Raw genomic sequence first — 22,865 nt, 5'->3', positions numbered from 1 at the left:
CAGACGACAAACCCCCCCCCCCCCCCCCGGCCAAGTCCCCCCAGTTTGTATACTGGGCATGACGTCACATGGTATGGAATACCCCTTTGGCCAGTTTGGGTCAGCTGTCCTGGCTGTGTCCCCTCCCAACTTCTTGTGCCCCTCCAGCCTTCTTGCTGGCTGGGCATCAGAAGCTGAAAAATCCTTGACTTTTAGCCTAAACACTACTTAGCAACAACTGAAAACATCAGTGTGTTATCAACATTCTTCTCATACTAAGTCCAAAACATAACACTATACCAGCTACTAGAAAGAAGATTAACTCCACCCCAGCCGAAATCAGGACAAAGTCATTACGAGGAAGTAATGAATGGCTTTCAGGAAATTAATTGATCGTTTCAGACTTGCTCCTGCTGGACAGTTATCACCATCGTACAAATGAAATCATTATCCTATTGCTTTACAAGCTCAGGAGAGAGATAATGAACAGGATAGGTGAAGTAGCTGAACTACACCTTGTCTTTTAAAAAAGGTGATAGCTAATTAACAGGTAACTTTTATTCCCACTGCCCTTGCATGACTTCTTCAGGGTGAAAAATAGCACTTCTAAGGTATCTGAAACTTTCTTATAAGTGAAATTACAGATACAAAAGCTCTAGGCAGGTTCCCATAATTCCTACATGAAGCTGCTGGCTTTACTGTCAGAGTTTTATACAAAATGTTTTCTAAAATCTTTACTAATGACTGGAAAATGAGTCCTTACTTAAAAGAAACCTGACCCTTGAAAAGAATGAGATGGTCAAACAAAAGCAAAATAACAATATGCAAGAATACAGCATTAATTAAATAATTTATCTGGGGCAAAAGACATCTTAAGATATTTTTCATCAGCTCAGAACTGTTTAAGAAACGTGTATTCTACTAAAAAGAGTTTAGCTATTTTCAGCAGCTAAAGCCAAAGATATATAACTGAAAGGTCAGGAGATGCCTTAAGATATCATCTACTCTATCAGCCCCTTCAAAAGCAGGATCAAGATGTGTCATTCTTGACCATTGTTTGTCTAACCTGTTCTTGAAACTTGCTGATGATGGAGATACCATTTATCCATCCAACACACATCCCAGTGTTTAATTAACCTTGCTTTTCTCATTTTTCCCTCATGTCTGCCAGAACTTTTCTATGCATCAGTTTAAGCTGTGTCTTGTCTTACTGTGTGTTTGGGAGGCAGTTTATTTCCTTCTTCTTTGCACCAGCTTTTCATATACTTTATATTTTTCTCATACACCTTTTTCAATGTTCTCTTCCTAGTGCCGAGAAACCTGAGTTTGTTCAGTTCTTCCTTGAAGGTCATGTTTTCTAGGCTTCTGAAGGCTTTTGCTGCTTTCCTCTGGATTCTGCTCTTAAAACCTTACTAAAGTTAATTTATATGATAACCACTGCTTCCTTTTTTTACCCCCCAAAACCTTGTCCTGCAATAGCACATTTGATTTACTTGACAAGATTTATCCTTGACAAACTCATTGCCTCAGTCATAACCCATGAACTTATTCTTTACAGGGCATGAGATCAGCTCTTCAGCTTTCTCCTCTCTAAAGTATAAACCAGTTGTGAAGATTCTCATTAAATCATAATGGTTAATATTTTTTTCATCCTTATTATTACGGCAGTCTTCAAGGAACTGAGAAAATGAAAATATGGCATGGGATGTGGGGTTTAAACATTCTTCTGAGAGCTGCCAATAAACCAGTCTACTCAAGTATACAGTAAGTGTGTCATTCAAACCTGTAAGAATTCCTTAAGTCTCATCTGTGTCTGGTGAGCTTGTCTTAGAAGAGGTGGTGGTTGTACCATGAGACACAAAGGGACTGAGCATCTAAGTCTAGCAAAGGTCAAACAGAACTCACTTCTGGCTGGCCACTCCAAGGCAAAAAGTTATTGCTATCCCAGTTTGCTCAGCACAGCATTGATGAATCATCAGATAGCCAGTGGAGATCAGCAACAGTGTGGAACCATGCAACCAGATATTGATAAAGCATGCCAAATAATAGAACAGTGAAGCAAATAGGTCTTATTCATAATAGCTTATGAATTATCTGGAAACTCGTAACAGAAGAAAGATAAGAATTATCCAAGCATCCCAATCATTTAAGCTTCATATAGTAGTTTCACCTTCAAAGATTGTTTTCCCATTGGGAAGCTGTCCTCATGGGTCATTATAAAACCACCTCCTTTGCCTTGCATAGTGTTTCTGCTTTCACACATTTTCATAGCCTTCTCCCCAGATGTCTCTCCTGAGAATGTGAGTAGGAAAAATAGAGCAACAATAAAGCCAGCAAGACTTCTTGCTCCCCCATGAAAAACAAAGAATAACAACAGATGTAGAAGATCCCTATCACTTCCCTGCAGAATAAAACTAACAAACACAATGTTGCATGATGGATTGCTGTCCTCAGTTCCTCTTAAGAAAATAAAATAGTTCCTCTTAAGAAAATAAAATATGCAAAACATTAGTAATAAAGTCCTGCTTTGTCGCTTAATACATTCTCAAAAACATGCTGTTGTTGCTAAGAATCTTATAGAATAAAAGTAATACAGCAATAAACAGCCCTTGTGGGTTTTGGCACAATTTCATCCTTGAGAAGTCTCCTTCAGGGGGGCCCCAAAGAGCCATTCATGCAAAGAATAGGAGTGCTGGAGATGGAATGTCACATCTGTTGCAGAGTTTTTACCCTGTGTAGCACGACTGGCAAGGAGGCACAAAGAGGGAAGTATGCAGCACAAATGTGGAAGTTCCATGTGGGATTTAGGGGAAGAGGGAATTCAGGTGTTACTTCAGGCCTCCTGTGGATGCATGGTGGCTGGCAATCATGTATTCCTGTAGAGCAGGAACGTCAAGCTCTAAGATTTGCCCATGCAAGTAGAAGCCTGGCTGGATGTAGAAATAAGGATTTTGCTGCAGTGGTGAAATGAGGCCCCTGTAATCCTCATCTCTCCTTTCACCAGACCACCACTAGATTAATTCTCATGTCTTTTGCTGACAGGTTTACAAATTACCTCATTAATTCCTGTGAGTCTGCATTCTTCCACTCAGTGTGTGAGAACAAATAAGCAAAGACAAAAAGCAAAGACAAAAATCACAGCAGGCTGGAATTTTCACACTAAGTATTTGTCAAGCAACACAATGGTATAAGGAATTCATTCAACAAAAAAAGTCATGGTCAAAATAATTACGTTTGATTTATGCCAACCAGTCTGGTTGGATTTGTTATTGGAACAATATATTGACGTCTTATAATCACATTTTCCTGGAGCCCGTACACTCAAACTTTACCTACAGGCACTCCATGCATATTGTGCAACAGCTGAGGTGCCATTAAAATATTTTCTTCTTTTTTGTAATTGTCTTGCAGTATTATGTTTGTGCTAACAAAGTCCAGTTTTATATGAACAAGTACTGTTGTAAACAATATATATTATAGAAATGTATTTTAAAAGGTAAACAGTAGCTACAACTGTGCATGTGTTTTCAAGGTGAAAAAATGGAACCTTTTCCTTTATAGAGATATTTAATTGCTCTGTATTTACTGACTACCTACTAATCTTATCACTTCTAGATGAGCAAACCTGGTTTTCGGAAGGTGATGCTGCATGTCCTTTTTTAAAGCTAGAAACTCAGCAAGGCTTCATAAAGTCTTATAACCCAGGCTTGTGGGAGCTAGTTTTGAGTCCTATGTTTTATAAAGCCCATCTCCTTATTGCCCATGGTGTGCCAAGTCTACAGCTTAGCTTGAAGAGTGGTATTCTCTGCAAAACAATATGCACAAAAGCTCTGTTCATTTTTTATTTGGTTTTCTCTGTTCTGCCAAACAGGAGTGCTTAAAGTCCATAGTTAAGTGCCTGAAGAATTTGTTTTAATTAGCACAGTCAGCAGCCCCATGCACATCTGTGAGATATTTTGACACTTTTGAAATACACAGACCAATTTTTAGAGCGTAAACATGGCTTTTTTTTTGAGGCGACAGACTTGGACTGTAAGTCTGAAAGTTAAAATGGGTGAAATAGCATGCCTGGATTAAAAAAAATGACTTTGTAGGCATCTTAGAAAGTAGGTGGGAGGCAGAATGTCGGAAAGACACTGCCAACAGTGCACAGATTACATAAGAATGACAGAGTAGATACTTCCACTGGAAAGAGGCTGAAAAATCACAGAAAGTATCAGACAAAATAAATAAAATAAGGTGATGTAACAAGTTGTACCATGGAATTCCTGTGGGTTGAAATTCCACACCTAAATGGGCAGAGCAGAACATGACAGCTGGGTGAGCGACAGCCTACGTAACCAGTGATGCCAGTGACCGCAGAGAGCCAGCGACCATGGGATGTTACCTACCAGGGTCATCTCGATGGGAAGGGACTTGGGAAGGTCTCTATCCCACCGTAGGGCTGTCTCTAGGGTCAGACCAAATTGTTCAGGGCTTTGTCCAGTTTTCTTTAAAACCACCAAGGACACAGCCTATCAGGGCAACCTGTACCACCTTTTAGAGGTGATAGAGCGTGGCCTTGCAATGACACTGAGCAGCTCCCTTACCACTCCTGGCTGTATCCCATCAGGTCCTGTTGGCTTGTGTATGTCCAACGTTCCTTAACCTGATCCTCCTCTACTGAGGTTAAATTTTCTTTGCTCCAGACTTTCCCACTGGTCTCAGGAGACTGGGATTCATTCCTTAAGGCTAGTGTTACCAGGAAAGACTGAGGCAAATAAAACATTGAGAACCTCGGTCCTTCTGTGTTGTCAGCAGCGCTGCTGCCCCATTCAGCAGCAGGCACACATTTTCCCTCACTTTGCTTTTTCTGCTTATGCACCTGTAGAAGCCCTTCTTGTTGCCTTTCATGTCCCTCACCAGATTCAGCTCCAGATGGGCTTTGGCTTTCCTAATCCCATGCCTTGGACACTTGGACAGTGTCTTTGTACTTCTCCTAGGTTACCTGTCCTTCTTTCCACCTCCTGTGCATATCCTGCTTATGTTTGAGTTTAGTCAGGAGGTCCTTCTTCATCCATGCAGGCCTCCTGCCACCTTTGCTTGATACTCTGCTTGTTGGGATGGACCATTCTTGAGCTTGGAGTTGATCCTTGAGAATCAACCAACTCTTCTGGACCCCTCTTCTCTCCAGGGCTGTATCCCATGAAATTCTTCCAAGCACAACTCTGAACCAGGGTTCTGATCCTGCTTTTTGCCTTGTTTCCTTCTCTCAGAATCCTGAACTCTGCCATCTCAGGGTCACTGCAGCCAAGGCTGCTCCTGACCTTCACATCCCTGACTGGCTTCTTCTTGTTTCTATGCGGTCCAGGAGGGTGTCTTTGCTTCTTCGCTTCTTGATCACCTGTGTTGGGATGTTGTCATCAACGCACTCCAGAAAACTCTTGGATTGTTTGTGCCACACTATAGCGTCCCTTCACCAGATATCAGGGTCTGCAAACGTGAGGTTTCTTCCATTTATCTGAAGGACTCCAGCTGTGTAAACTATCCCACCACGTGCCGATAAGACTGTAGCCCTGCAACTGCAGGCAGACCTCCATTTCCTCCATCTGTTCCCCATGCTGCAGGCAGTAGTGTAGAGCACTTCAGACAGGCACTCAGATGTGCCGATTTCCCAGAAGGGGTATGAGATCTTTCCTCAAATGCCTGGGAGACCTTGTCAGTACACTGAGGCAAAGAACAAAACACATGAATAATATCAAATGTTTGTAACTTCCCTGGTCTGTTTTAGATTCAGAAAAGTTATATCACCGTGATGCACTGGTTAAGCATTCAAACACCATTAGATACCCTCTTTAGAGCACATTGTCCTGCCCATAGAAAAGCAGCTCCTGATTTAATCTTGGACAATGTACAGGGACTGGTTTAAGACATAATTATCAGCCACCTATAAGAGTGCAGTCAGATTCAATATCCTGGTAAGTGAAAAAAAAAGAAAATTGGCATGATAATAAAGCTACACAAAAGTGAGAAGATGGTTAACTAAAAAGTGGCTAAAAGCATAAAGATATTGCAGACAGTATGGAGACTGTTTGAAGGCTCAGACTAATTTTTTGTGTCAGTTAATGATGTGCATTGCAAATCAATGTTTTAGGTTCAAAGTAAGTGTATCATAAATCAGAAAGGACTTGAAGAGGATCTTCAAAAAGAAAAAAGGCCATGCTAAAGGAAGAGAAAGAAGGAGGGTCTTGAAAGTAAGTAGACATCTTTAAAAGTCTGCTCAGATGAGGAAAGTAGAAATAGACATAAACTCCGGGAAGTTAAAAGTTAATTCATATCAAGGCAAGCCAGAAGAGATTTTGATGAGAAAATTGCTAAAAGCATTTAAACTAGTCATAAAAAGACAACTTTAAAAAAAACATCGGAAGCAGGAAGCCTGCCAGAGAGTCCATGGGGCTGATAGCTGGCGTAAGCGTAGAAGGATTACTCAAGGACAATAAGGCCAAAGCAAAAAAAAGTCATGAATTCTCTGCATCAGTGTTTGTTATACAAAAAGTAATACTCCTAAATCAGTTATAATCTTTGGTGGGACAGTAGTTTGTAGAACTCACTCAAAACTAAGGCATCAATGGAATATACTTTAGAATAAATTGTCAAAAATGTTAAGACTTTACTTGGACAAGATGTTCTTTACTCAGGGGTTCAAAGGGCGTTCAGACAGAGAATGACTAGATTGCAATTGATAGCAGTATATTACCTCTAGTCAAAAGAGCATCAGTACCACACAAATATGAAGGGACAAAAATAGTACTAATTTGTTTAAAATGAGTTTAAGGATGTTCTAGACAACTACACATTAGAAAGAAAGGTATCTGTCAGATTGGTAAAAATAATAGCAAAGAATAGAATGAATGGACACAGAAACAAATATTAATATAAAGATGAGGAGTCTATTAGAATTTTGTAGAAGAAAGTAATACCTTACAAAATCTTTAGAGTTTTGAAAGGCTTAAGAGGTGCAACAAAGTAGAGGGTCTGGTTTATCTAGTGTACATGAATTTTGAAAAAGTTTGGCAAGGTCTGTCAGTAGAGGCTCTTAAAGAAATGAAACAGAGAATGAAAAAGGACGGTGCTCTCATGAATTAATAACTGCTTAAAAGCCAGAAAACAACAAAAAGAAATAAATGGATAGTTTTCAGAGCAGAAAGAAAGGTTGAACATGAGGTCCCACTCTGATCTGCGCCACTCAACATTTTTAGAAAGGATCAGGAAAATGGCATGAATGAAGAGGTGACAAAGTTTGATGATAGTATAAATTTATTCCACATAATGAAAATTATTGCTGCCTACAAAGACCTGCTGAAGTATCTTGCAATACTGAGATTTGCAAAGTTACAATGGCAGATGATAGGACTGTGCAAAGAGGTTGCACAGAATAAGAATGAGAATAAGAAAAAGAATAAGAATAGCAGTTAGTCCTATTAGTGGTTTCTTCGTGTTACTTTTTCACTTAGTTAAATTATCTTGATCTAAAATGAAAGATGAATCAGACTGGGGCTCTTTGTGGATGAAAACTCTGGAAGAACATTACTAATCTTTTCTGTGTTCCCTGCTTGTGTTGTGTTAACGCTTTCATTCAGTGGAGCAGTGTGAAAATCAACCAAGAAAAGGTTATTTTCATGCTTTCCAGTATCAACAATTAGAGTCCAAATCAATTTGTTTTGATCTAAAAAAAGTCCCAAATGATTGCTGTAAATAACAGAAAACCTCCCCCAAGAATTAGTTTCATCTATTGGCAAATTATTTAAAGAGGAAGTTTTTTTGTCACTTAGTATTTGGCAAACATTTTCCACCTTGCTTCACATTGATCTGAATCTCCCTTTTGAGGATAAAGACACTGTGTGCATTATTGCCTTTCATATTCATTATGTAATAAATTTCATCTGTGTGCATCCTCAACAGAGATTGAATTTTAAATGTCAAACGGATCCACCAAGGGCACAAGGAACTGGAATAGTCATTCAAAATACTTTTGGAATGTATTAATGCAAAAATATATGAAAGCAGTAAAACATCATTAAAGTGCTTCTGTGATGATGATTCTCTTGGAATATCTGTTCCCAAAGTAGGTGGAGGGGTCCTGCATTTGATAGTCATCTGGGTTGGATTTTACTTTTTTTTCTTGAAAGCATCAGTTTTCAAGCCCTTGTGTGTGAATTTTGTCTCTTTGTAGCCAGATGGGAAGACCTTCCTTGCCTTTCTCCAGACTCACTGGGCCTGAAATGTAATACCTTCTGGGTTGGAGTATCACTCAGCCCCCTTGGGTCAGTATACGTGCTACTTTACTAAGCATAAATGTTAGCAACTTTAAGCAGGAAAGTGTCTGTCTGGAGAGGCAGGGACTGTTACTAAGAGGTCAGCTGTCAAAACCTCACTCTTAAAAAACCTTTGACATCACTGAGATCCTGAAAATGCCTTTGCTTTGCAGATGAGAGAAACATACCAGAAAATGTAGACTTGATTTTCATGGAAAATTAATAGAAAAAACATATACTTTTCTTTTTCGTAATGTATAGACAAATGTATATAATTTTCTCAAACAGCAGCAAAACTGGTTTAGCACATCCACACAAGCAGGGAGTTCGACTAGGGAAGTTTAATAATGTTAAGGTATCAGCAAGACATAAACCATATTTAGTGTAGCAGACACCTTCAGTCAAAATAGAAAAAAATACAATATTTTTTTCAAAGTGTAATAACCAGTAACACGGTTACTAGGTCTCCTCCTGTATGAGGGGAGAGCCATCTCTATGAAGAGGCCAGCAATCTTCAAATGCTTTTAAGCAGCTGGTAGCATAGAGCTGTTGAGGCATTCAGCAAAACCCATGGCCTTGTGCGTGTTCTGCCCTCACCGCTAATCTATACCCGTGCTGTAGAGTGGAGGACTGCACTGGAGAACTCAGAACTTTGCATCTGGAGTTTGGCAAGGCTAAAAAACCACTGTTCCCCTAGAAGTCAGTAAAGCAAAATAAAAAATTCATTATATTCCTTTGTCTCAGTTTGAATGGCACTTACTCTGTTTATACTCAAAGCTGTGCTGACTCTCATAGACAGTTTATCTTATTCGGGGTATGTGGACTTTGGGAAGGCAGATTTGCAATGTTTTGGCCTCCCAGTTGGAAAAAATGACGCCCATTTCTTTCATTAATGGACATAATTCATTACATCTCCATCACAGGAAAGAAAACTTTGGGTGATATTAAGCTTTCAATTGCAATGAAATTACATTTCAACCAATGTTGGCCTTACCAGTGGTATGGATTTGTAATTTATTGTCTTTTTCAGTGCAAGACCTATGAAGCATCAGATTGGGTGCCAGGATAAAACCAAACAGAAATAGTAAGGTTAAACAGGTATGAATTCTGAGAATACAACAGGATTTTCCAGGTCAGAAAGCAGGAATGAATTCTTTAGAAAGAATAAAATTATTTTGTCAGACATTGTCCCTTTAAAACCTTAATTAAATCAGTTAATCTACCCAGCATTCAGACAGAGTTGTGAAAACCTTGGCTAAACAGAGACCACCGGAATGGGAATTTTTACTTGATGAAATAAAAGTTCTACCTTTTTTATTTTTTTCCTTAGAAGTGAGATATCTTTAGCCACTTGCAGCAGTAAATAGAATGCATAGACATGTACCTCCACAGTGTATTTGGGAACTCAGGGCACATAAAATTGTGCAAATCAGCTTTTCTTACAGAAGTCAGATATAGAGAAACTAATGTCTTCAGTGAGTATGTGTAAATAATGGTGTTAAAAGTTAAATTAATCACTTCCAAAATGTAGAATGGTGTTTTCCTTTCAAAGGGAAACTCTCCAGCCTTCTTTCAATCACCATTCCCATTAGATATTCCTCTGATCCATGCAACCCATAATATATATAACCCATGTATAAGAAACATATGCAGAGATAAGGAAAAATAATTTTCTTATTGCCTTATATATCCAGATGTTAGTATAGGTTTTTTAGGTTTGTGGAGGGTGTGAGGTTTGTGTGTTTCTGCTTGAAATTATCATTGTAAGAGAGGAACTAATGGTGCCTCGTTGGTAGAAGTCAGTGAACGCTCAGCAGCTCTGTAAATAGCTACCTATTACCTTTGACTTTTTTTTTTTTTTTAAGCCCCCATACCACCCTGCTAGTAGCCTTAGCTGTGTTAAAAACCACGTAGATTTTGTGCTGGACTGACGCTGTAGAAACCTTTCCATCCATCTGAATGCCAAGTGTATTCTCAAACCTTTGCACATACAAATTAGCCCTGGCAGTATCGTAAGATCTTTTTGCAACTTTTAACAGCTCTACTGTCAAACAGCCATGGAGCTGCTGACCCTATCTAGGAAACCAGTCCAAACCCCATGCTCCTGAGCCCCTGAAAAGGGTGGTGTGAGGACCCTGATTGTCAGGAGGGACTCCATCCATTCCCATGAAACGTCAGTGGGAAAAGCATACTACTGCAGGAAGTTCGAAAAAAACAGCTCTTTTAATTAGTGTAGACTTTTAAATGTCAGTAATGTTTTGAGCTGGTGCTCTGGAAAACTGGCCGCCCTATTGTGTCTTGACTTGTGGTAAGGTGTCAGTGCTGGTACATGATAGCAGGAGCTGAGCTGTTCTTAGGCGTAGTTTCTGGGCTAGTTTTGTTAGCACCTTGGAGACAGAAGTTGTCACCTGGCAGCTATTATGTTTTTAAAAAATCTCCTGTAAAGAGAGAAGCTCCACACTGGCTGTGTGGGTTCATACTATGGACAGCCTATATTTTGTGTTCAGGCCGTTTGGTGCTGAGCAGTTTAAACTGTAGGAAGTGGTGTGCCTTTGCCTTTTCATCAATGGAAAGGAACCTGTCTTCACCCTTGCGTTGTCCTAGACTTTGAGCTGTTAGGAGCTGGGGCAGTCTCTGTGTGTTTTGTATATACACGACTCAGCCCATGGATGAATGCTCTGCAACAGCCAGAACAGTTACTAAAAACAACAGAAAAGGGCTAAATTCTTGCTCCTTGTCATGCAGAATACAATCTGGATTTGATGACTTAGTGCCTTTTAGAAGTGTTGGCTAGTCTTTATTGAGCACTGGACTATTGAGCACTGCTTTACTTGCTGTAATTTTGTCCCTATTTCTTATAATCCAATGTTGTGGGGACTTGAGGATTTTAGGAATGTTATTTAGTCACGCACCCCCAGTCTAAACTCACGTCACCACCAAATAGCCCTACGCAGATCCATTGAGTGGCATCGTTATTTAACAGTAGAAGTATAAACACGTGGGAGTGATAAAGGTATCTTTGACAAGCTGGACAGTTTGCGTGGGATTTCCTCATAGAATGTGTGACCTCTCATCCTCCTGTCTTGTATTTTCTCAGAGGGTGAGCTCTGCACACACCTAAGTAGACTCAGGTTGGTTCCAAAGGGGAATCAGAAAGGGTTTGCATTTTATACAGAGTATAATCCTTGATACCTGGAAGAATTTTGAAGTATCCCAAACATTCCTGAAAGGAAAAGAAGCAATCTGAATTTATCTGCTGTCAGAATGTCAGAAAATAAGGCAGAGACTCAGTACCTACACTTTCCTACCTCTGACTCCCTAATCTATTGAAAAGGTTAGTGATATTACCCGAAGCATCACCTTAGAAAGAAGGCATAGTTGGAGATTAAATTCAGGATATTGTTATGATGAAACTGACAACAGCAAGAAATCTAAAAAGAGACTCTTTGGGAAAACAATTTTGAAGATTAATTGGTAAAGAGACAGTGTTATCTCAGAACATCCCACGGAAAAAACCAACCCTCCAGAAGATGTTAAAAATAGAAACATATGAGTTTTGAGATCAACGGTTCCAGCTGAGGGAATACCTAAGGAAAAAAAAAATTGAAAGTTGTTGCCTGAAAGGTTTTCAGTTATTTGTGCAGATTAAAAAAGGAATTGAGATTCTGTGTGAGGCTATGGGCTCCGCTGCTCACAGAGCATCTTTGTAATGAGACTTCTGAATGCTCTGTTTGCAATGCCAAGGAAATTATCTTCAGTATGAAAGGAGGATATTCAGGATCCTTCTGAACTGGTGAATAGGACTGAATTAGGGAATTGGTTGGGAGGAAGAAACACCTTAGTTTGAGAGGCCAGTTTTCTCCAGACTTATAACTATTCAGAGCTTGAAAGACGTTTCTTTTTCCTTAAGTGGGATGTAAAAATGTTGTGAAAGGGGTCATTGTTTCACTCACAAAGTCAAACTGGGTATGCAGCAGTTGAAATGATCTTATAAATGGTGTTAGGTTATACCACCACTTCAAAGAGGTATGCCAGTACTTTTGGGCACATCAAGTATTAGGACGGCTTGCAATCAAGACCTGGTGTTCTCACACTGGTACTTCTGAGTTTGTGTACCACATGTCTAGGTGGCCAGTGAGATCACCGCTGTCACGTGAAAAAGAGGTCGTTAAGCATGATTTAGATTTATGCTGGATTTATTATTCCACCCCCACTCATATGGTGTTATACTTTGCTAGGCACATGTTTTACTGAAGCCCCTGTTACTTGTAAGAAATGTCAAATACCTTTTCTCCGTTGACTTGCATGAAGAGCTTGTAGGACATGGTATTATTCAGTAGGAGTAAGTGTGGCAGAATGTGTCCCTTGTCCTGAGGAGACTGTGATCTTTTTCTTCTTTTCTTTTTTTCTTTTGGAAAACGCAATAGAATAACCAGGGAAATTATTGAGTCTGATAATGAGCAGCCCAGTGAGTGATTGAGGCATCAGCTCACTAATTAGACCTCCTTACGCTTGTTTGTGTTTTGTTCCTGTGCTCACAGTTCTGTGAAGTGTTTGATATATACCATAGAATGGAAGAATGAAATGGTGCATAGTGGCTATGATTACCATAATGGGTAAGTAAATAACACTCTGAGACCTGTAGCAGTAATTGTCTCTTCAAAAGCCTTCTTTTCCTGATAATTAAGGGCCCATTGGAGTCAGTGTCATTACTCCTACTGATTTCTATAGGAACTGAGCAGGCCTCTTGTTTTCTCCTCTATTAACTGGAGGCTGCCTTTCCCACCCTGTCCCAGCTGCATGCAGATGCAGCAGTGTGTGGGGAGAACTGAAGAGAAAAAACAGGGCCAAGAAACTGGTTGTGACTCCCTGATTCAGAGCCAATAAGCCAATTAATCTGGCAGAGTGTCCTAGGGACAACCCTATTTTATAACACAGGAAGAAGTAGTCTTAGACAATTTACAGCACAACTAGCAGAAGAATGACTCGGCTCCCTTCTTTCATCCATATGCTGCCTACAGGGTTCCTGGGGCTTTTCACTGGTACTTTAGGCATATGGAAGGAGATAAAATACCTTCTTAGACATTCCTGCCAATGTAGTATTTTTCTGCGCAGAGACGTGTATCACAGGTCTCTGGCTGCTCTCAACCCACGGTGCCTCAGCTGTATGTACAAGAGGTAGAGAAATCGCAGCAAATTTATGAATCCAGCCAATGAAGGCTTTCACCACAATCTTTTTTCAATGTTTCATCTTATCCTTTGTTTGTTATTACATTTATAGATTCATAGATTTTTAAAAATTTTTTATGGACAGTGGTAAGAGTAGCTGATTGTGTCCTGGTTGGGTAAGAAGAAACATATCAAGCTACTCATCCAGAGAAGTTATGTCAGGTGGTGAATACTTCATATTATTCTAACAAAAACCAGGCTTATTCTTCCTCATTCTTGTGCCTCGCTTTGGTGCTGCATTAGTTTCTCCTTTTCAAGCTTCTCAGAGCAGTCAGCAGATCATTGCATGAATAGCAACCCTGGAGGTCTGACCCATTGAGCCATCATCAACAGCTGCCATCAAACCTTGCTTTTTCCTCATGTTGGGCACTTCAAGCTTGGTCTTTCTGTCAATCCCACAGCCTCTCTGACCCAGTGCCTCCCTGCCATGCAGCAGTCGTCTTCTCCTAGTAATCGGATCCTTCACCTCATGCTGCCGTCCCACTTCCTAAGCTTGCTACCATCTCGGTCCCATTCACTTTGCACCCTCCCTCCTCTTCAGCTCTCGATTGCCTCTGCTGCTTCTGTAGCTCGTGCTGAGGTGCTGCCACGTGGAAGAACAGACGTGCCTTGTGGCTGTCTTTCCCCCTTGTCCCTGGCTGGTGCAGTACACTTAGAAGGCGCGACTGAAGCTGCCGAGATGGTTGTCCAGGGATGTGCGGGTACCCGATGCCTTGTCAGAAGGCGTGGCACGAAATGTCTGACCCTGGCTCCCCTTTTCCACCATGTCTGATATCCAGAGGTTTCCAGCAGCAGGGGAGTGACAGGAGAGCTTGCTCTCCCTTTCCTGTGATCGCAAGCTCTCGTCAGATGTATGCGGTGTTTCCAAGCCCCGCTCCTGCACCAGTGGGAGTGGGAGGCTGGGTTCAGCAGGGAACCACTGCAAAATTCCTGTCTATCTACCTGCTGTGGTGGTGGGAACGAAAAGGGATTTAGCTCCTATAGCTGCACAAGATAAAAAGGAACAAAACCAAACCCCCTACTGTGCCGGAAAAATGGCACAGAAGTCACTTTATTTGCTGCTTTAAGCCCATGCCATCCCTGTAGTTTACTTCCCGTATAACACAAATATCCTCATGGGCTTGTGAATCGACCTTGCCCTTATTTTCATATGGGGGTTTGTATTTATATATGTGAGTGGTGTAACTTGTCCTTGAATGTAGTGGCTGAAGGAGTTGTGAGCTTTTTCTTGCTCTTTGTTAAATCCACTTTTGTATGGAACACTTGCTGCTGTTTTAATACATCTATAACCATTTGGTTTTTTGGAGCATTTGCCTGCAAATTCCTTTCTAGCATTGTGCTGAATTCAACTTGATATAAGGCAGAGCCCTTGTCATTTGGCAGGAGAGGCTAATTTTGTGTTCGTGTATTAGACTTATGACATGTGAGTAAAATTTGCTATTGCTACTGCCATAAGCTGCTTCAAATCAGCAAAAGTATCTCAGATGTGCATTGTGAATCTTCTTATTAGTAAGACCTTATTGCAGCTGAGCCCCTGAAAATCAGAAGGTTATCAGCAGGAGAGAAAAGGAAGTATAAGGAATGAATATTCTTAAGTAAACTGTAAGCAGTTATAGGAAGTCCTCACTGAGAAAACAGACCATACATTTGTCAAAGAAACTATTTTTTTTCTAAGTTAAGAAGCTCTTATTAAAAATAAGCAAAATAAACCTGAAGACAGACAGCAACAGGAGTACTCCTCTTTCCCTGCAGAGATAGCTCAGCTTTTGATTATCACTTTTCAAATCCTGTTGCCATCACCATGGCAAAAAGACAGAATCCTACTCTGAATACATTAATGAAAAAGCTACGGCAAATGCAGAGTCTGGCAAGGAGGTGCAGCGATTGACGTACTTGTCTGCTGAACTGGTGCCACGTCTGCTCCCAGATACGTCACTCACTGTCACCCTGTGAACACTGTTGCCTTGTGAAGGGCATCAGGGGTGTGGGGTTCTCCTCCAGATGCTTGTTAGAACCACAGTACAACTTAGGGAGGAAGGGACCTCTCCAGAGGCTCTAAACAGGGCTTATGCTGAAGTCAAGTACAGGTTAGATCACATTGCTCAAGGTCTTCACCAGTCAAGTTCTGAGTAACTTCAAGAAAGAGGTTTTACAGCCTTTGTGGAAGAACCTGTTCTAGTGTTTGACTACCCTTCCTGCTAGAAGAAGATTTTTTTCCAGCATCTAATCAGAATTCCCCTTGTTGCAACTGATGTGGCTCTCACCCTCATCTTTTCAATATGCGTCTTCAAGAAGAGTGTGGCTCTGTCTTTTCTCTAGCCTCCCATTAGCTGGTTGAAGACAGTAATGAGACCCACCCCTTAGCCTTCTCATCTTAAGACTGAACAAAGACAGTTCTTTCAAACTCTCCTACATGTTTCTATAAGCAATAGCGTAAAAAAAAAAATGGGGTTTTGGCAAGATGGTGGAAAGGAGAAAGGTCTTTGATAAGTTGTCTCAGATGGAATATATGCTTAAGAAATCTTAGTTTAGGAACTAAAAATGTCAGTACATGTGGAATGCAGGTTTAATTTTGTGTTTGTCAAAGGTCTGAGAAGAGAGAAGGGTTCTTATTTTAAGCACATCTAGCTGTGTAGCCCTACCTGAAATGCATATTTTCACATCTCCTAGTGTGTCCTCATGTCTTCCAGTTACAAAGACAAGGAAGAGTTTATAAAACACATTAGTAGTATTCTGCTTTCAGCAGCTTTTCACCTAATAGAAGCATCCAAATCACCTCCTCTTCTTTTCTCAAAAATCCTCCACAGACATCTTTCTTCTGCAGAAGTGCTTGGATATGTATGCAGTGTAGTAGCTGGTGTTTGCCACTGTGATAAACAGAAGATTTTACCTCCTTGACATGTGTTACAAGACTATCACTCCCCACAATCACAGTGTTTTATATAGCAATATTGCATTGCAAGCAGATACCTATTTTGATCTTCAGGCACAAGTTCGAATATTTTAAACTCGTCATATTTTAAAATGTTCCACACAAATGAATATCTATGTTTTGAATTATTCCCCTCACAGGCATCAGTCTACATATTTAAAACCTGACCTCATTTTTCTGTTTCTCATCCTTTTTGATTCCTTCTTCCTAAATTTCATTAGTGATTGCAAAGTTTTCTATTCTAATATAAACTGTAACATGCTGTTGGCTCCTTCATCTAGTTATGGAAGATTTCAAACAATTGAGCAGCTTTTCTTGCACCCAACTGGAATATGCCTTTGCCTTGTTCTGATCTATACTGACACCTTGTCAATATTGCTACTCTTTACTTATGGTCCCTCATTGAATTCATTATTCCTCTAACCTGCCATTCCATGCAAAACAAACTATAATAATTTTCACTCTTCAGAACAATTATTACCCTGTATTCTTAGACATAGGAACTTTTTGAATTATGTCACTGCAGGAACCAATACAGATAAATAATTGCATACCAGTGGAAATGAGCTCATAAAAGTATAAGAAAACATTACTAGTTAATTAGGAATTAATGTTAAAGCTCTAAATTGCCTCTCCAGATTGATGCAACTATATTATACTTGAAAGGTCAGTATAACAATTAGAGACATTATCTTCAAAGAACTTGCTAATATATATATTTTAAATTATGTTAATGAGCTCAGCCATTTCTCCCTTTCACCCTCCATACTTTTGAGAATGTACATGTGATTTTTCAATAATAGGATGAATACACTTTCAACTTGAGATAATGTAACAAAAGCAGCTTCATCAAAGAAGGGCCATCAAATGATACCTGGACAAAATGGTGAATGTCTGAATTTCTTTGTGCCTGGTTATTTCTTTTTGCTTATTTAAAACTATCTTGCTGTTCGTTTAAAAATCCCACTAGAAGAGTTTTTCTGGTAAACAGACAGGAACAGCCATAGAATAATTTAGGCTGGAAGAGACCTCTGGATGTCACCTAATCCAATTCATTTCTCAAAGGATGTCTAATTAGATCAGGTTGCTAAGGGATGTGTCTAGTCAAGTCTTGAACATCTCCAAGGATGGAGATCCCACAACCTCTCTGGATACCCGTTCCAGTATTTGACCACTCATGGTAAAAATATTTTTCCTTATACCTAATTGGAATTTCCCATGTTCCAAGTTGTGCCCACTGCCTTTTTCCTAATGCTGTGCACCTCTGAGAAGAGTCTGGCTCCACCTTCTCGGTATATTCTGATCAGGTAGCTGTAGGCAGCAATACAGGTCTCCGCTGATTGTTGTTATCTCCAGGACGAACAAAGTCAGCTCTCAGTCTGTCCTCCTATGTCATGTGCTCCAGTCTCTGGTCAGCTTGGTGGTCCTTTGCTGGACCCGCTCCAGTATGTCCTTGTCTTTCTTGCACTGGGAGCCCAGAACTGGACATAGCATCTCAGATGTGTCTCACCAGTGCTCAACAGAGGGGAATAATCATCTTCCTTGATCTGCTGGCCACAATCTTGGCTAAGACATTCAAGGATGCAATTGGCTTGCTTTGCTGCCAGGGCACGGTGCTGTCTCATGTCCAGCTTGTTGCCTGCTAGGACCAGCAGGTCTTTTTCTGGAGAGCTGCCTCCCAGCCAGTGTTGTTGCCTGGGGTTATTCCATCCCAGATCTTGCATACATTTTTGCTGAACTTCATGAGGTTCCTGTTTGCCCGTTTCTCCAGCCTGTCCTGGTCTCTCCGAGTAGCAGCCCTGCCCTCTAGCATGTCGGCCATTCTTCCTGACTTAGTGTTGCCTGCAGACTTGCTAAGAACGCGCTTTGTCCGGCCATCGGGATTGATAATGAAGACAGTACTGTGGCTCCAGTGTCTGCCCCAAGGGATGCTGCTTGTTACTGGCTGCCAGCTGGACTTTGCACCACTGATTACAACAGTTTGCTCCATCACCCTCCCAGGGCCTGAGGTGACCAGCCTTTAGTTACCTGGATCCTCCTGGTTGCCCTTCTTGAAGAGGGATGAAGACTTACTACAAAAATAACTGCTCTGTAGCTCCTGGTGGTTAATAATTGCTCTATATCTTAAACCATAAGACCTTATAATTGTCACAGATCTTTTATAGTGTATACCGACTTTCATTAAATAAAAAAAAAAAATCCTTTAGGTATCTTGGCTCCAAAACCAATTTGGGTCAGCAAATTGCTCAGGGTAACTGTACATGCAAATAGTTTAAGCTGTTCATTTCAATTGTTGCTCCTGGATATCAGCCAGTACTGATTTTTAGACATTATGCTTCTCACTAGTACATCTTTATGAGGTCCCTACAGAACACCTTACAATCTTCTCTAGTCTTGCCAAATGAAATAATTTTCTGCCATCTGCAAATTTGCCTGCCTCATGATTTTCATCTTCTCTCAATGATTTTATGTGTATTAAAGATAGACAGTTCTACCATACATTGGTCCTATCATGTTCCTTGAGGTGTTTTAGAAGACTGTTTTTTTTTTAAAAGACTATTTTTAATTATTGTTTTGACAAGATTAACTGATAGTGGAATAAAGCTCCATGATCTGTAATTCCCCAGATCCCTACTGACTTTTTTAGACCTAGAACAGTTGCCAGCCTGCAGGCCTCCAATATAGCTGCCCATTTTAACCAGAGATTGCATATTTTATTAGCCATTAAATCCCTTCTGTCTTCAGCACCTGCGGAGTTTTTGGATAGGTACCAGCCAGTCCTAGTGAGTTGTTGGTGTTCAGTTTGCCAGTTTGTTCCAGCTTCTCTTCTTGTACTTCTGTTCATCTTGAGTCTCTGTTCGTGGCCTATCTTCACTACTTGAAATTCTGATCCTGGATTAGTGAGTGTATAATTTTGTTGTGAAATGGCAGGAAGGGATTATTCAAAGAATTCTTTTAGTTTATTTCTATTGTTGAGTCTTTTTAGTTTTTGCTCATCTTGTTTTGGGTTTTACTAATTCACTCATGACTTCCTGTTTCTGTAATAGCTAGAGAATTTAATCAGGTTTCTGTTACATCTGGCAATTATTCTCCATATTCCCTCTTTGCTCTTCCCCCTTCTTTCCTGCACATTGCCAGTGGTGACTTGCTGTTTTCCCAACTGACTTCTTTTGGGTCAGATCTCTTTCTTCTGAATGAGGCCAACAACACTTCAGTAGGTTTTAAACTTTGCTACTTAACCAGCTAATTTCCTTGGCTATTGGCTTATTTTTTATTCATCATATTTTATCTATGACGATAAACTTTTAAGGTATTTCCATTATGACAAGAAGAATTCAACTTTAAATTATGTTCTGGGGAAAATCAAACGAATCATTAGCTGTCTAGAAACCATGTTTCTCAGTCCAGTAAAGGTGTTTCTGTTAATTAAGGATCAGTATGCACTTCATCAATGGAAAGTGGAGAAGAAATATCAGGGGATGAAGAAATGACAGATTTTCCAGCATGAAGTGTTTAAAGCAGTAACCCTGCAGTCAGCTTTAACAACTCCTACAGACAGCAACAAATTCAAAGCACTTGACAATGGGCTTTAAGCTGAAGGATGAATACTGAGGCAAGAAAAGAACCCACCACCCAAACCACACGTATATAAAAATGGTTTCTGGATTTAAAGGTTGCTACAGGGTACTGAAAGTGGTTATCTTGTTCAACTTCTGTAAGTCTTGCGATGTGAACTTTTCATCCAGATGGAGAATCAGTTATGCTACTTGTATATTAGCTCTACAGTGTAAAATACTAGATAACTTGCCTAAAGATTACTGATGACCTTTTGTTACAATTACTCAGAAATCCACATATATTTGTGATTTTTAAGAGTAAAGCAACCTTGTATTTATACCTAGAAGGGAATGCTTTCTCAACCTCAACCCTAGCCTAATAGGTCTATTTTTCTAGCTCTGTTATTCCTGTCAACAACAGAAACCCACAAGGGCTTCTTTCTTCATAACCTCCAGGTTTCGCTATCCTACAGCAATTCTAAGTACTTAACAAGCTGATTTCTGAGCCAGATGTAGGAAGGAGATACATTTACAACAAAATAAAATTGCTGATGGAAGTCTGAAAACTGAACAAGCTATCACTTTCTTTCTCCCCCCATTTTCATCATAATATGATGAATCATAAATTAAGTTGTCTTTTATTCTCTTGGAAAGGCCTTTGAATTTACAAATCTAAATGGTTATAACATGAAGACAGTTCATTCCTCCTACTAGCCTTTAATTCAGTTTGCACCTTTGGCACTGGGTCTCAGCTGAAAAATAAAGCTTGGTGGAGAAAGCCACTGACTTTTTGGACATTTCTAAGTCAGAAAAAAAAAACCACTTTTTTAGCTGATAAACAGGAGTGAAAGAGCTTTTGGTCATTTTGCTTTCAGAAATCTGAAATGCTGAAGCTTTGCAGGACTCAGCTTCATTAATTAACTGCTTTGAACATGCCCAGAACCACAGTCCGCACCTCAGGAGTTTCCCTGACTGTTTTTGGGAGCTCACTGATCCCAACGTACCTGCACTACACTGTGCCTGGTAAATGCTGGCCTGTGTGATGCCTGTGAGCTGCTGCCCTGCAAAAGCAGGCAGTCAGAAAGTGGCTGCCCTTCAGGAAGGGTAACTGCTCCAATATTCATAATGTTGCATCCTCAAACCTCCTCACATCCATGAGAGATGCCATCTGTGCTCATGAGAAAATGGGGATTGCATTGGTAGCCAACCACTATACATGCTACACAAAGTGGGACTCTGCTTGGCATGCCATCTCCCTTGGATTATTCTCTTCCCTCTGGAAAATAGTATTTAATAATGGTTTTGGGGTATTTTTTTTTGAATCTAGAGCATGTAGAAACTGAGGTACTGTCAAGAAGAGAATCCAGGTAGTGTTTTTTTCCAAATAAAATTCAAAAATTTGCTGCAAGTCTGTTTTCACTGATTTTCCTGCTGATATTTCAAGAAGGATACTGGACACAAGAGTGAGTTGGCTTTGATAGATTTCTCACTGGAAAAAATGTTTCAAGAAATATATGTCTGTGGTTTTTACATTCCTAAATGAAAAATTACCTTATTCATTTTAAATTGTAGTTGTTTAGAAACAAATGTTAAAAATCACAAATTGAAAGAGAATCTTCATGGACTGTTTTTCTTCCAAATTATCGGCAGTGGAAATTACATGTTTTTAGCATTTTTTCCAATCAAGAAGTGACTCAGGTTTCCTTTCAGGTATCCTATTTCTTCTCCTTTACTGGTGGAATCACACAGCACTCCTTTCACAGCCTCTGCAGTTTGATATGTTCATGAGAGAGCAAGCAGAACAATTTCTATGCTTCAGGTGAAATGACTGGGGCAGATAAAATGAATGATGATTACTAGGATTTCCATTGTGAAGTCAAGTGAGCAGAAAATACTACAGCAGCAAGAATCCCTCAAACTAACAGAAATGCTGGAACTGTAACTTTTAAAGGCCCTTATTTCATTATTCTATTTGTGTGACCACTGCCTTAATACCTTTTTTGTGCATTCAATGGTCTAGGTCGGTGACAAGCTAAAAGGTACCTATGCACAATCTATTAGCCTGTCTGAAATGCCTAATTCAGGACCATGTTTCAGCACAACAGCATGATGTTCTCGTGCAATGTAAGTTCTCTGGAGGCCTGAAGCACCTGCTTTGTAATGGAATAAGAACAGCCAGCTGTGATTTTTTGTGGAAAGAGGAAGAAAGGTGGAGAGCTGGACCTACCTATGAGAACACACATGCAGATGTTGCCTCCATCTACAAGTGTTGGCTGAATAAACATCTGATTCTCCAGTGAAGCTTTCCAGGCTACATTCTCTTCAGCAGACATGTACTATTAGTTTAATAATTTATACATTGTTTTTATATCCCAAGAAAGCATTTCAAAGCAGCTTGGCTTTGTGTGTATGACTCGGAAAGGGCTACATGCGTCCCAGTTTCAAGTAGAAAATGTAGGCTCTCCTGTCGTTCTTAATGCGGACAATAACAAACTAGGGCAGTAGTTTAATGTAATACTTAATGTTGCCCAGCTTTAGTTTTGAAAAAGAATTTCTCAAAGCTCCTGTTAAAAAGGACTATTTCTATTTTAATTTTTAAATTTTGTTATTGGTGATGGGTAAGGGTAAGATCCCTCCAAACACATTGTCCCCATGTCATTTAATTGCAGGCATCTCCACCATAAATATGTTCCAATAACTTGTCTTCTGAGTGACCAAAATTGGCAGACTAGTTCACACTACCATCCATCTTTTAAGATGCTGTGGCCATGCCTCCTAAGAAATAGGATATCCAATCTCAGCTTGTGCAGTCTGTCAGGAGGAATTCCCCAGACTCTCATATACTTTTTGTAAATTGATTATTTTATTGATTCA

At 40.0% G+C, this 22,865-nt stretch overlaps 1 long non-coding RNA gene across 1 annotated transcript; it reads left to right on the top strand.

Moving 5' to 3' along the window:
- Positions 1 to 237: 237 nt before the first annotated feature.
- LOC104840557 lies at positions 238 to 21,791 on the top strand. Its single transcript, XR_775270.1, has 3 exons — positions 238 to 328; positions 15,975 to 15,981; positions 21,781 to 21,791. It is a non-coding gene; the product is annotated as an uncharacterized LOC104840557 (long non-coding RNA).
- Positions 21,792 to 22,865: the final 1,074 nt, after the last annotated feature.

This window comes from Haliaeetus leucocephalus, unplaced genomic scaffold, assembly GCF_000737465.1.
Source record: "Haliaeetus leucocephalus isolate CR32 unplaced genomic scaffold, Haliaeetus_leucocephalus-4.0 Scaffold795, whole genome shotgun sequence".
Taxonomy (NCBI): domain Eukaryota; kingdom Metazoa; phylum Chordata; class Aves; order Accipitriformes; family Accipitridae; genus Haliaeetus; species Haliaeetus leucocephalus.
The sequence above is the reverse complement of the archived record's forward strand: the minus strand, read 5'-3'. Positions and strand labels throughout refer to the sequence as shown.